Below are 16,316 nucleotides of genomic sequence, written 5' to 3'. Positions count from 1 at the left end.
AAGAAAAAGGAGATTAAAGGATAAATATATAGTAACTATCAGCTAGATAAATACGACATTATTTAGATAAAAATCATGCTATTAATACTACACAACCTGCATATCAAACTGTATGCTGATATGGTTTGTTGGCTTACACTCTGGCATGTTTTTTTTTAAATCATGAATCAAACCATAATTTCTCTTGAATGCAGAACAAAAATTCTCATCAAGGAAAATACACTCCAGTCCTTGCTCTGAATACATGAAAGTAAGGCTGTGGAAGTGGTTATAAAAGAAATTTTCATCGACCTTCACAACTGATGCTGGCATTACCAAGTAAATCCAGCAACAGAAAACATGTTATCCCATGCCCTTCAGATGAGAGAAGGCATCATTTAAAGCTTTGGCAATGTGAACGTAACAGTAACAAGTGCAGCAAGACAAAGTGAAAAAAGTAATTGCAGTGAAACACAGGTTCCAAACAGAAGAGATCTTCATATCCTTATCGAGTAAAATGGGGAAAAGAAAAAAAAAACAAAACAAACAAAACCATCCTTCATCATCTCTGCAGCTCCATGGATGCTTCTTGAACCACAAAGATCTTCCAGGTGGCTATAAGATGTTCATCAACAACAAATACTGTCAATTCTTACAATTACAATTACCATGAAATTACTAGGTATTTTGCAAAGTCTGAGATCCTAAAATTAACATATCCTGTCCTAAATTAGTCATGGCCTAAAGAATAAAATTGTTGTTTTGTGACTGAGTCAATATCCTCTGAATTCTGTGGGGTTCTCTGACTTTACTGATGTTTGGATGAGGTCACCCCTTGAATCAAAACAGTCGATGCAAGTATCCAAGAAAACACAACAATTTGTTATTAAATTGACAGACTTAGTGCTTAAGTGGCATAGAGGATATATAGATACTTACAGTCAAGCAGACAAAGGCTTTCTAGTTTTGTGTTACATATAAATATTTTACAGATGACTGAATACACTTTTGGATATGAGATCATTTTTGGTGAAGCTCAGTTTCTAACACAGCATCATTTCAAAGTTTGAGGATAATACATTTCAGCAACAAAAAAGCAAGCTGTATATTAGGACAGAAAAAAAAATACTATAAAATACATATATTCTAATTTCCACATTAAGACAGAAATGTATTTTTAACATAGCTATCGGAGGTACTGCACCAGGAGATGCCCGATTCCCAAGCTTCTCAAGACAAAATCCCTCCAGATGTTAATCCATTCAGTAACACCTGACATACATCACTCTGAAACTTAAAAGCATTCACCTTGAAAATATTTCATGCATTCCAATATATTCATGTTCTGAGCTCCCTATTATTCATGCCACTCCAAGGCAGATAACAAGGAAATTTAAATGCAACAAAAAGTTTTATATCAAGTATTTTATAAGCACACAAATTATTAAGATGAATTAAAAGTATAAATCACTTCCCAAGCTACAGAAGCAAACCCTAACATCCCAATAGCTGCTGTGATAAAGAATCTAATATAGTATCATTAATAGATGCTGCAAGCATTTAATTAGATCTGTTTAGGTGCCAACCATCCCAACAGTGCTTTGGGATGAGTTTTGGTTGTCAGTGGTATGTGATGTCAGCTGAGCCAATGATCATTGCCCTCTGTGCCACCCATCACTAGGCCAGCAACTCCTTTTTAGTCATAAATGGCACGCTGCAGAGCGCTGATTATCTTCATTTGGCTACAACAAATGAAGGTAAAGAAAGGAAATAATGTCTACGTTTTTATAATCCACTAGAGGACTATCAAGGCAATACAATAACTTCAGAAAAACAACTATCAAAACCATAAATAAACACACTAGAAAGTAAGCATAACCATGTAAGGATTAGACGTGAAGAACTAATCAATATAGTAGCTCAGCAGAGCACGGTACAGCAGGTTCTTCTTGCCCTGGGGAAAGCAACAGGAAGCAATTTAATTCAATAGTTATTTGCCCAAGCTCTGTAAAATGAAGTAAACCAGCCAGATCTTATTTTATAGTAACTAGGCTTGATCATTCAGTACTTACCAAGCTGATTCACTACTTAACATCACCATTTTACTTAAAGAGCCGATCTCTTGAAACGCTCACACAGAGCTGTTTTTATGCCATCTCCTGCCTGAATTCCCAAATTATGTTATGGAAGTCAACCCCCAAAGAAAAACATGTTTTAAGTTGGAATGTATGAAGCAATTCACCTTCACCTTCATTTGTAGGCTCTAACAAAAATAAATAAAAAGCTGTATATAAAGTCAATATTGTACTCATTAAAAACAAAAAGCTGTAATTAATTTCAATTAGCACCCTTCCAAACTGCTGCAGTAAGGTTGGAAAAATGTTAAGGAAGGATTGTGTGGTTATAAATACTGCATTTGAAGAGAACCTAGCACAAGCAACATATCTTTACACCCCCATAAAGTACAGTGCAACATTTTCAACAGCAATGCATTTGGTAATTAAGGCTCCAATGAACTTCTGTTTATGTCCATTGACTGATAAACCTTTGTATAAAATTAAAAAACAAACAAACAAAACACACAGCTTGTTTCTTGAGCGCATATAGATTTGTTGATATAAAAATTTCTTTCACATTAAAAATAATACAAAAAAAGACTGTTTGCTAAGTGTCACTAATTTAGCAGCAAATAGTTGCAAACTGCTCCTTGCAGATTAATGACGCATTTCTGGTAACAGCATGTGTTCTTAACTAATTTTAACTTGGACACATTAATATCTCAGACTTAACAGTTTATTAACTGAATCATATATACACACACATGCTAATTTTACAGAAAAAAAATGATAGAAGAGTCCTTTAAAAAATTGAGCAAAAATACAACTTGTTCCTAAGCCAGATGCCATTAAATAAGCGGGACCAGCAGTTCTCAGAAATGGCCTCAGAGTTTAAGATTTCACAACTGTAGTTGGGTCCAACTACGTTTCTAACAAATTTAACCTAACAACATAGGAAAAAGACTTAAGTACTTCTATTTTAAATAAATTCAGTCGTTTCGACAGAACAAAATACAGAACTCCAAGGCACAAGCATCCTTTACATTGCACTGAACAATATATCTCCTTCCCTTCAGTCAGCATTGTGAATACCAATGGCAGAGATCGTCCTTGCGATTACAACAAGCTTGATTCTATAATGAAAGCCTATTTAGAATCAATAAAATCTGTCCTGCTTTGGGGAGCTATGATTACTCTGGTCCACTGGTACTGCTTGCAGCAAAAATGAACAGCTTGTTCTCAGCCCACTGCTGTGTATATTTAACTACTGAATTCTTCATCATGAAACAATACCCTGAGAACCATAGTTCTGCCCGTTATAGGGTACACTAATTTATTACCTGTGAACAACTTACCATTATTATTGATATGACTGTGTGATTGCAAATTAGGCGTGTTAAAAATTACATTAACACGTGCTGTAGCTTACCAAAATTAAACTACTGCATAGAATAGACAATGCAAGACAACAAAGTATTAGGCCTCACTCTTGCCTGTTTAGGAACAAAAAAATTATAGCAGTGCACTAGGGAATACACTGGCAAGGCTTCACACACTTCAGAATTAGAGCATGGGACTGAATGGGAGGCAGTCTCATACAAAATCCTAATCACATCTCAGTCTCACCACGCAACTTTCTGCAGCTTGGCTTCTCTATCTGCAGGGGTTCTGGGAAAATTAATTAGTGTTTGCACCTCTTAAAAATGCAGAACCCAATTCAGTATTACATTCATGTATTTTTACCCCAGTGTAAGGCAGCTGATGACAAGAGAAGGGCCAAACCCAGACATCCCTCTTGTTATGAGGTTAGGACATGTTGCGAAATAGATGGAAGCAGCCCAGTGCCATGGGAACACCGCAATGAAGACAAATTGAGGACATGCCAAATTAACATCTCACAGATGCAGCAACTCCTCACTGACCCAAACAGAAGCACAAACACAGAGCCCACAAACCCATGAGAGCCCATCCACAAAGGCAGCAGGGGTCAGTAAGACTCCTCCATCCTTCAATACGCCACAGATGACCCCAGCCACAGTGGGGTTGGGCAGGTATTAGTTTTAAGCACTCTGCTAGCCACCCTTCTTCACCCAGTATCATTGGGTTGTGCTGTATGTAGGGCAGAGCTCTTCAAGCACTCCCCCTCCCCAAAGTCCTGTGAGAGCTAGATGGGGTACTTCCATTTGCCAGCAGCTCCAAACTCTCTACCTTCAGAAGGAGGCAGAGGCCAACCTAATACCCAGTAGAAGCCCTCCGAGGAACACAAATTGCGTTGTTACCTTTGGACACGTTCAACTTCTAGCTTCCCTTTGTCTGGTCAAGCTTTAATCACCATCTTTTTCATGACAGTCTATAATATTACTCCAATAAGGACTGGCTGGGATGCCCAAAGGATGACCAATTCCCAGCAAGCCATGACAATAATTTACTGATTTCACTGATTTACTGATTTTCTAGAACAGAGCTTCTCTTCCCAATACACTTCTCCCTTCTGTCTCTCCCTCCTCTGCCCCTCATTTGATGAAAATAAGTGAGACATTACAGAAGTTTTTCTGACAGCAGTTACACCTCACTTCAGACAGCACAAGAACCAAAACCCAGAATGCCTACATGCTGCTCCTACTTCAGTTTCCCCATCAGTGGTGATGGAAAAAGCTCAAGTGCAGGAGTGCCTGCTAAGGATTCTGGATAACCTCCCCCAGGCTGCATCTCTGCAGTTTAAAGCTTGTCTTCTGCAACAGAGTTCCCCTTACAAAGGTTAAATTTGTGGGTTGGATTATTTTTTTTCCTACCTCTAGCTGATTCAACAGTAAAATCTTTCCCTCTCAGTAAGGAAGCCTACTTTTCTGGATCTCATCTGTCCTCTTTTGTTGTTGCTACTTTTGTCTTTCTCTAACTTCTCTTCAGGAAAGACCATCTCTAATCTATTTTCCAAAGTTTCAGCCATCCCATTACACTGCTTAGGCAGGATCCTGCAGGTGCTTACTATTCTTTAACAACACTCTTGTCCAGACACACTCTGGTGTACTTACACCAGCACAAGAATGAAGAGAGAACAATAAAAGCTGTAAGGATGAACAATAATATTTAAAAACAGTAATTGAGCATAATTCCCAAACTGAACTCTGAATCCCAAAGTTGCTGTAAGAACTGTTCGTATTTGTGCCACTTTACATGAACTTCCTCTGAAATCTGAGACAGCTTTTCCCACAGAGCAAGTCTTGCTACTGCTCCTGCTGCCCCCCAACTCCTGAGCACTGCAGGGACGTCTGAGGTGCTCCTACGCCCTGCCAAGGAAGCAGATCGAGACAGGAAATGGAAGCTGTCCAAAACAAGATTCATCCCACATCTACAAAACTACTGGTGTGCTTCAACATCTTCAGAATGAATTGTGCAACTGATTTGTGTTCCCCCCTGCCCTTATTTTAAGCTTAACTCCCTTCCTCTGTTATTTCCATCCTTCTGCTCTGTAACGCTGAAAAGAATTATGTTCTTACACATCTAGTTTCTACAACCTTTGGTTTTCAGACTGGTTTAAAGTTAAATAAATCATCCTTTTCATGACTCCACGCTTTTGAATATATTGTATATTTATTGCTAGATTATAAGCCTCATTAAAATCTATAATGATAAATTAGTCAGTCTCTTGATTCTGTCAGTGCTGTTATTAATTGCTTTCATAACCATTACTACACACTTCACCGGTGATAAAAATTTTAAAGCTAGATAAAATCAACTAAGCTAAAGCTCACTCTTAATAGTGCACTCTTAAACCTCAAAGTAAAAGTAATCACACTTCTTATATTTAAGTTAAAGTTGATAAATTACTTATATAGCAAACAGAACCTCACGACATCCAGCAGCAGGCAAAAATATGCACCTCGAGGCAGGGATCCAAAGAAAAGTTTTCACATTAAAATTCTTTCATTGTACATACATGTTTAAAATTTTATCAGAAATCTTGTTTCTGATAATTTGCCAACCTTTACGAGTTTCTCTTTTCAACCTAAATTCTCATTATTTTTAATGTAATTTTGCTCTGGAATAGACCCAGGGTTTAGACAAACTACTACCTGTCATCTTCTCTTACAAACACAGGAGGAGACGTGGTTTGAAAAATCCAGAGGGGGAACAAATTCTTCACATGGTGGAAGAGCACTGAAGTCTATCGACAGAACTAGCAAAAGCTTTTTATGCCAGCTCTCAGACAACATCCATCCTACAGGTAAAACAGAGAAGGACACATTCTGTAACCTGCAACAACAGCCTGCCCTCCTGCAGCATACTGTATAGCACATACTGAACAAAATAAAAATCCATGCAAGCATATTTCTTCTGTCATTATATCCACCATTTTTGTTCTTTATGACTTCATAGTATTCTTTGTAATATGGACATTAAAATAATTTTCTCCTCTTTGGACAATTTCAGACTAAGAATCTGCAAAAGCAAGCAACGAATATTTCTGCTGTGTATCAGGTGTGATTCCCTATTACCTGACATCATCACAAAAGCATCTCAGTCTAATCTATTAGTATGTACTGAGATTTATTAGAAATTTGGGCATGCAAAACTGTGTGGTTCAATAACCAGATACGGAATTTATCTGTTTTCCTTATAAATATAAAATACTTATAAATCTTGCGATGCATCTTTCTTAAAACACTCAAAATTAAAAACTCATCATTTTACCTGACTTTTAGCAAGTTATTTCTCTCCACATTTCACTTTTGCCTTAAGTACAGAAAAGAGTTACAGCAAAACAAGTTTACTTATAGTTTTCTTAGTTTCTTTACCTTTCAAAGTTTTCAGGGATTTCAAGTTTCCCTTTCCAAAGTATTCTGAAGACATTTAGTTTTTTAAACACACTATATATATATATGTATTGTGTATATATATATATATATATATATATATATACACACACAAACATATTTCAAAGTTAGCAGATTCAGGCAGTCCTAAATTCTTGATTGAATTCCATAACTCCATTTGTTTTAATGCAATTCAGAGAACAGGTTTCATGCAATCTGTAGTGCTGAAGTCAAGCAGTCATTAAGAACCAACACTGCTCTCGCCCCTAACTGCAACAATACTCACACCTGTTTTCCTGGAAGGATTTCAAAACTTTATTCTTTGTGATTATGTATAAGGCATAAGGCAGACAGGCCAGAAAAAAAAAAGTCTTTTCTGATTCTGACTGATTCTGATTCTTTTATCCATTACTAAACTGCAGACATTGAAAAATTTGTACTTAATGTAGAAAACATAAAAACTGGGGAATATATATTAAATCTTCCATAATTTACTTTTAAGCATAAAAGAGTGGCAATAGAATATACTTTTAAATATGGAGCATAAAATAGGAAACCTAAGCAAGAAACAAGGGAATTCACATGGAAAACAAACAAACAAACAAAACAATATAAAAACAACTGCAACATTACCACCATTACTTAAGTTTCCATTCGATTAGCTTTACAAAGGAAGAGGAAAAGTAAAAGATGGTATAAAAACCTTTTATCCCCTGGGATAACCCTTTAGTTTCTGATCATGGAAGAATAATATTAATGATTTATATCACACTATAAAGCAGCTGTTTAAACACTAAATGTCCTTAATTTTACCCAGCAGATTCCTAGCTGAGCTAACAATATTGGTGACCATGCACTGTACCAATGTACGCAGTCTCTCTTCTTTTCTTAGCTTCTGTTTGTCCCCTTAGTTTTCTTTATGGATTTATAAAGAGCTGCTTCTTACTATACACAGTCACAACATACACTGTATGAGGACACTGGACAAGCTGTTAGCTTGATTAGCTTAATAATAGATTTTTGAGTGTGATTTCCAATTATTTTTTTTTTCCACATTCCATGGAAAGGCGAAATTACAAAGCCATATGGTGCTTCATAAGTAACAATTAAAAGTTATTTTCTAATCTTTATGCACAAAAAAACCCAAACCACCAACCCACACCACCATAAAAATACATATGGGCACAAGGGCACGAAGGAAATGAAACTCTGGAATGTCTGCAGCTGTCCAGAAGGATCCAAACACTTCCTCAGCTTCTTCCCCATTCACACATTTCCAGTCTGTGCTAACACGGAATATTACAATTAATCACAATGTATGCCTCAAAGCTCATAATTAAGGCTCTCTTTTGAAACTGCAACTTCATAACAACAGCTTGTACAAAGATCTGTGTACCACAATGCATGTTCTGATTCTGATACTCCACTATACCCCTTGCATGGATTTGTTAACAGCTTTGTCCCTGCCCAAGCGCAAGCATTTGCAGAGCTCTGACAGTCAGAGGAGTCCCATCCGTGCTGGCATCTGGGAGCCTGTAGGCTTACTGCAGGACCCCACTATTTTTCCAGCAATTCACACTATCCAACACAGGCATGTGACTGTAATTGAGGAACTACTCTACTCCCACGTAAATGAAACTTAAGCTGTTGCTCCAGATGATCCCCTGGCAGCCCCCTTCCTCCTCTCTGACCCTTGTAACACCTTCTGTATGTGCTAATTGTAGAGCAACTGGATATGGGACTCCCACTTGTGTACCCAAAGTTTGATAAACTCTTAACGTGTCTTACTGTAAAATGGAGATAGCAGAGCTGGCTACCTTACTCACTGGACACTTCTGGACTAAGACCTGCATATGGGAAGGGAAAGTTTCCTTAGAAGCACCTTGGATAACTGCTTTTATTACCTCTACTACTGGAAGTCAAACTGATGGGCAGAGAGATTTTGTTGTTTTTCTCATGAGCAGCGAGACTGCAGAGCACAAGCTAGCCCTGGGTAGCTGGAAAGCAGCATTCACCACCAACACAGGCAGATCCAAACACATTCACTCATCATATAAATGATTCTTATCATCTGCACATCTCCTGGGGACAATATTAACAAGAGATTTTGCTAAACAAAGAGCAATAGGAAGAAAATATATCAAAAACTTAGACATCAACGTATTATTTTAAAGTCAAGAGGATTGTATGCCTTTCTAAATATACCTATTTTTAAATCTGCTGAATTCTTGCATTCAAAAGTACTGTACACTGTGATCTTTGTCGATTCTCAAGAGAGCAATTTTGTCAAATTCATCTTTTGTGGAAAGATATTTTGAGGCTATACTGAAGATAAGCCAAAGAGAAGGAAATTTAACATCCTTTCAAATTCATACTCACAGGATTTTTTTTCCCCTAACAGTCTATGCACTGCTTTTATATATAATATATACACACATATATGTAGATCTACCAGCATAAAGATTTCATTAATCTAAAAACTTAAAACAGAATATTCATGTTCTAAAGTACAGAATATAAAAATTATGGTAAGTGCAGAGACAAAAGAGAAGAAAAAAATTATTCTCCTTTGTGTATTTTATTAGAAATGATCTAAATTTAACTACTGTTTGCATAATGCAATAATATTCAATTAACATCTAGCCTGTAACTTCAGTTAATAGTAAAATAACCCAAAAGTACTCAACAAGAAATACACATACCTAAGAAATTTACAGGTCTAACTGAAAATACTACAGTATTTTGGAATGTCTACCTTGAGAAGATAGATATACACGCACTTACAGATAGTAGTTTGTATACAAAAACCCTGTAAGTTTAGCTACTAGAGAAGAGAATGCTCAACAGTATCATCTGCAAGTATAATGATCCTTTCCCAAAATCTGCACTTCCAGAACGCATTATACCTGAGTAGGTCTACCATATCTCACCAACCTGCATCACACCAGACATACTATATTTTCTTCTCAGTTTGAAAGCGCTGTGGCAAGTCCATATATACACCTAGATAATATGTTACAGCGTAAGAAATGGGGTGCTCTTTTGTACAAAGCTTGTTATTGAGCAATTTGTGAATCTTTGTATTGTGAAAATCTCAAATTCTGTATTAGTCAATTTGGTTTCTTATAATGATTTAATGATCTTATAGGCACACTGTTAGAGACACAGGAAAGCCATCCCTGGGAATGGGATCTTTTTTCCTGGAAAGATATATTTAGGAGTTGATATACTTGAAGCAAACATCCGTACCAGGAGGCAAGTCAACTCACATGGCCCCCTGCTTCTGTTTTCTTTCCTTGGTATTCTACTGGGCATTTCATACTAGTATTTGCTTTAGATTTTCAACAACTTGCAACATGGTCTACATGATTCGATCAAAGTTAGCACACAACACATAATACTATGAAAAATCTGGCTACCACCTTACTGCAAAACAGCATTCTACTTGCAAGGAACTATCTGTGGAGAAATACAGCTTTTTAGCAGGATATACTACCTTAGCTACAATCCTAACAATTCATCCCTTTTGCTCTTCAGAATTGCCTTTAAAAGTTCCATATAAAGGTCCCAAGTATAGAAAAGTAATACAACACCAACAGTTGACTTTTAAAAATTGTATAGTAAAAGTAAAAAATGGTGATACATTACAAAAAAACCCACAAACATTAAATGGAGTATGTAAGTTATTCTTTGTATATCAGTGATGTATTACAAACATCATTAGTGTTTTAGCTACTAAGAAATACTGAAAAGCAGCATTTTACTTGCTAAATTACTGACAAAACTGCTACTAAAAATATACTTGGTGTACAGTCATTTACCCCAAAGTGACATTTTAAAGATAAATAATTGATTTCATTTAAAGCAATTAATTATCAACCAAACTCATCATTTTCTCATTTCCCCCACAAGAAGTATTATCTCTAGTATGTGTCCTAAACAAACTCATAAGAATCTAAATCATTATTTTCTTTCTTGAATCTTCCTTTTCTAACACAATCTTTTTTTTTCCTCCCTTTTATACAAAAATTTCTATTGTTTCTCAAGGGAAGACTTTTTCAAATTTGTCACAAATGTAGCCATTCTGATATCAACATATTTTTCTTCAAAGCAAATCGGATACACAGCCTCTAGACTACAATTTGAAAGATGAACATACTGAATACATGAGAAATGAAATCAGATAACACACAATAATTTTCTCTTACACCATTGCTCTGAAACTGAACAACTACAATCACATCCTCTCTTTCAACTCACACAAACTGCCTTTATGATATTACCTCAGTTGACTCTTGCAGAACCACGTCTACATCTGCTAAAATAACTTTTTAAGCAGCAGCAACTAAAGTGAGGTTAGGCCCTGCTTGCTGGTAGGCTGCAGCAAAGTTGAAATATCAATAATTGCCTGATTTCAGTATAGAAAACATTTTTTAGAAATGAAATAATTTTAAATAAAGCCCTAGTTGGTCACAGAATAATGGCTTATGTAAAATGAAATGATCCACCATTCAAGGCAGCCTGTACTGTATCCCAAAAGGCTAGGACAAAAATAAAAAATATATAGATAAAAATATAAAATTATAAAGCCAATTAGAAGATGACAGAACAAAGCATAAAAAGTCCACCATCCCCAGCACAAAGCACTGTCCATATGCCTGTAACCTAGGAAAACAGCAGAGGGACAAGAAATACAGAAGCAAAAGAAGAGTATCAGAGTGAAGAACCTGAACCATTTTGTGAAATGAAGTAATTTCCCCTAGGAGTGGAATGCTTCATGGCTCTGTGTAGTGCAGCTCTGGAGAAACGCTTCAGCCAGAACTGCAGAAAAGGTGTTGATGGAGAGAACGAGACATCTAAGGCTCTGACCTTGGCCATCCACATTAGTGATGTGTGCTCTATGCAATAAACTTTTCATGAAGCTCTCAACTTTCCTAGCCTAATGAAAGAAAGAGGGCAACAAATAAAACTAAATAGTAAGAGTGGATTACTTTCACCAGAGTGCTACTGCAGCCTTCTGCTCTCCTGTCCAAGGAGCGAAGTGATGAAGCACTGCAATACCATTCATGTGACACTGCAGACTCGTGGTTAGAGTTGGCAGCCTTCCGTCGACATCTCCAAGGAACTATCCTGTTACACAATCAATTAAGCAAAAAGATAAAGAAAGAAAAATCTTGCAAATGAGTAGTTGGAAGATCACGCACATTTCATTACTATTACCATTTTTCTACATGGCTTCTTATCATTCACCTAAGTCAGAACAGTCATCAAAAATTAAGATTTAATTCTGCATTAAACAAACTATGAGTAGTTTAAAAGTGGTTCAAAATCTACATAAATCAAACACAGCCAGACTTCTATTGCTTATAATATTGACCTCAGCCTTGCAAAGCTATTACACAGGCATTCAAATTTAAGGTCTATGGATTTGCTTTCAAAGCTTTCCTTGTACACACCTGACTTGTCATGGAGCTTCTCAGTGCTTGAGGAAGTCTGGATCAAAAAAAAAAAAAAGACTAAACTTTATAAAACACTCGTAATCTGTGACAATAATTCGGAAGCATCTTTTAAAGGTTCTGTTTTTCAAGTGCTACAGTGCAGAGTATCCTTCTCTGAAAACACTCCCCAAAATACCCAAGAGCTGCCAGCTAAAATTGCTGGTTTTGAAACTTTAGACCATCTGTATTTGAAATGAGCATTCTGTAGATAGATATTTGCACCTTTACCATGCCAAGACATGCCAAAGGAGGGAGTCTCAAATGTAAACACGTTCTGCCTGCACGGGTATAGACACAAACATATAAATATAAAAAAATACACTAAAAAAAGTATTTTCCTGCAAAGATGCACTTGAAGTCAGAATCAGCCTGTTTAATTTTTATGCTTGTAGCATCCATTGAACTAGCACATTAGTTGGCTACAAAAGCATTGTCTATACACCAACCCACTCTAAAAGGTGGAAAAACATTTTAAAAAGCCAAAAAACAGTCACTTTTAAAAAAAAGTTTTTATTATTTTTAACATAGTTGGTGTTTCTTACACTCTCAAACATGCTTTATTATAAATTATTATAAAAAAACAACACAAGTAGTAAGATCAATTGGTATCTTCCCATTACTTCTATCTGGTATTCACTACCCAACAAAGCAATTCAGCCATACACAGTTGAACATGCACCTTACAGTCTCTACGGTCCTACAATCATATGGCCCTCTTATGTTGCCAGAGCCATTTCTGTACAAAATATACATGAAAAATGACTTCTAGCTGCAGCATTTCACAGTATATATATAAAAAAAAAACACTTTCCAAACTCATAGGTTGAGCAAAAATTTTACATCTCTTTATTTGTAATTTATGCAGAAAATTAATACACTTTGTAAAAGGTCGTCAAAGTTGTTTTCCTGTTTTTTCTTCAAAAAAAAAAAAAAAAGATAACTTTCACACACCTGTTTTTCCTGCTGACAATTTAGTCTCCTCCTCTTGTAAATATGTGCCTCTAAGAATAAATTGTGTTTTATTATTAAAGATAAAAATATGATTCAATACAAAGCAGAAAAGCCAATCTCTATAAAGTTTCCCAGCACAGCTTTTATATGACAATTCAAGTATGCAACCAGAAAGGCATTTAAGCAAGAATAAGAATATCCTAGTTGTACATGGGACTGAATATTAATGGATTATGTAATGCATTTAAAATGCAAAAACCGCACAGCTTCAGCCAGATCCTGAGAAGTAAAATCAATGGTAACTCTTTATGATGGCAATATTCTCTAATGAGTACCTGACACATCTGAGAACTATTGCCTATATTAGAGCCAAAATAAGTCCACAAAATTAATAATGAAGTAGCATTTTTTGACTTCTATATACAGGTCAGTTTTACTCCTAAGTTGGTTGATACAGAAGAAAAACACACCACCCACGAAAAAAAAAAAAAAAAATCAACAACTTGATTTTTCCATAAATGTATTCTGCTTGGAAAAGTGCCTGCATGAAGCACACCAGGGAACAGGAGTGCAAGCAGCCCATATCACCTTGCCCTTTGTTTAGATTGTCAGTTTTTCCTTTTGATCTTTCTTTGCAGTTGAAAAAACAAAAATTGATTTTCCCTGTTGAACTGAAGTAGAAAAAGGACAATATTTTATTTAAGATCCTTCACTCCCCCACATAAGCCTATTTCTTTATTTATATACAAAAGAAACTATCTTTTTGTTCTCTTAAAAAATATTTTCAACTAGGGAATGCTCTCAGTTTACTGACTGTGGTTTCTTAAAAAAGGAGGGTCTTAAATTCCCAATATTGGTCTCCTGCAGAAGAGCATACACCTCAGAAACCGTCTGGAGCTACAGAAGCTGAGCTTCAGGAAAGCAGCAGTCGTGCTTGTTAGGTGCTTGCATCAGCCTAGGTTACTAGCAATATTATGATCAAAAGCTTGTTTGTGGGCAAAGAGAAAAGCACAGTTTAGATAAACAGATATAAAGCCAAGACCATATTGACAGTATAATCATCATCTTATTAGTCTAATCAAAACATCATGATTATTCCAGAATTATTACAGAAAAATGAAAGTCTATGAAAATGTTAGACACTTTTTTTTGTGTGTGTGTATTTCTTAATTTCTACCCCCCTTTTCCTGGTGTTAAACTTGTCCCTCTAGAGCTCTCCTGGGTCCTATGGCTTGCAGTTTCATTCTGGTCTATGGTGTTAAAGTGATTCTTCAGCTTGTGGAGTCCTTTGCTGGAAAAATATATGACGTTCACATTGATGGTTTTGTCTTTCTCACTTTAATATCCATACACACAAAATCTACCTTTTCATATTTTAAAAAGTGGTCCACAGGTCCATCTTGATCTGAGTTTGCTATATGTAGTGCCTTTTACAGACATTAGATATCAGTTCTTTGCTCTCTTTCTTAATCCTACTGTAGTTTTGTCCAGTTCTAGGTTTGCATTTCTTTAACCAAGCTTTTCTGAGTTATTCAATGCCATGGATCTCCAGCATTAGACTGTACTAAAGCTCCTGGTTTTACTCATTGGTTTACAATTCTAGTAAAATATAAGTAAAGCCAACAGAACATCTGTGCTAATCTCAAATGCTGTGAGCTTCGTCCATGTCTCACTGAAGACGGGATATAGTTATGGTTGCTTTTAAGAACAATCTTCAGTCACCAAAGGAAGCAATGACTTCTAGCAAACAAAATGTTACAGTCCATTTCATACTTTCACATAATTCTCAAAGATAAACGTTGTAACTTCATTAAAGGTTCTGAAGTTCCTCCACACTCACCATGCATTCAGCAAGACCCCTAGATATCTTGCAGCAGGTAGTAATACCATCCATCATCGTATTCCAACAGTAGTTGATCATTAAATGAGAAATACTGTGTACACTAATGGAGTAGCTATTAAATATATATTTTAACCCACTGTCACAAAAATTACTGTATTATTAATCCTTTGAATTGCATTTACAACTTGCATTTCAGAATAAAGTGCTGATATTGGCAAAAAAACATTAAAAGGCCCCCTAACACCTATAGGTATTATCAGTTCTAGTGGACTGCAAACTTGCTGTGTTGTCTGCATGCATTCTTTTAGATGCTTAAAGAAAGTTAAAGAAAGCTGAGCTCACAGACTACTGAGCTGATGCTGAAGCTCCAGGAAAGCTGAGGACACGTGCTCTCACAACTGCCCACTCGGAAGCACGAGAAGCTCCTGTCCATGGCTGGCTGCAGCATGCAGCCATCCAGCTGTTCCCCTTGACTGCTCCAGTCCTTTTAATCTCTCTTTTGCTGTGAATTTGGGAAGGCTTACACAGCTTTGCCCAAGCATTTTGTTCGAATCAATTCAGCGTTTGATTTGTCACACAGAACTCTTTTCAGAACAGTCCGGTGGAGAGCATACCAAACGCTGTGTAATTGTGACCAAACAACTCTGTAGTGAGGCCAACCACTGAGAAGTTTAAACCCAAAGAATACAAACTGTGAGTCTCCTTAAGCTATGTGATCCTCCTCTTTAAACCCTGCAACAAGGAGAATGCATAGGACAACCAGATTTAGTTACACACATACACACAAAAAAAGCAATTTTTACGTCCACCAGGCACACGTGGAAGTCTCAATTACTATTGGTGCTGACCTGGTTATTTAGAATCTTACTTGCCTTCCTCATGCACTATCCTGTCCTGTGTAGACCTTCCCCAGCCCTTTGAGGATAGGCACACATCCTGCTCACCAGTTCTAGCAGCTGAGCATTCGCATCTCAACCTCCAGTCACTACCTCTTAGCAAAGACATAACTATATATGTTACACTCACACTTAACGTTATGCAATCTGGAAAACCTGAAGTTAGCCTACAAAAATGGGATGCAAGGGCAACAGGGAGGCATTAGCTTCTCATTTGGCAGTCAGCATTTACAGGGAAAGATGCATCTCGACATGACGTTGAAATCAGCAATGCTCAG

At 36.6% G+C, this 16,316-nt stretch overlaps 1 protein-coding gene across 2 annotated transcripts in view; it reads right to left on the bottom strand.

Annotated features, from left to right (window-relative positions):
- SUCLG2 (succinate-CoA ligase GDP-forming subunit beta) overlaps positions 1-16,316 on the bottom strand; it is a 112,686-nt gene that overhangs the window by 61,608 nt on the left and 34,762 nt on the right. The gene's annotated exons all lie outside the window — the stretch shown is intronic.

This window comes from Aythya marila (assembly GCF_965140915.1).
Source record: "Aythya marila genome assembly, chromosome: 10".
In the NCBI taxonomy this organism is placed as follows: Eukaryota; Metazoa; Chordata; class Aves; order Anseriformes; family Anatidae; genus Aythya; species Aythya marila.
The sequence above is the reverse complement of the archived record's forward strand: the minus strand, read 5'-3'. Positions and strand labels throughout refer to the sequence as shown.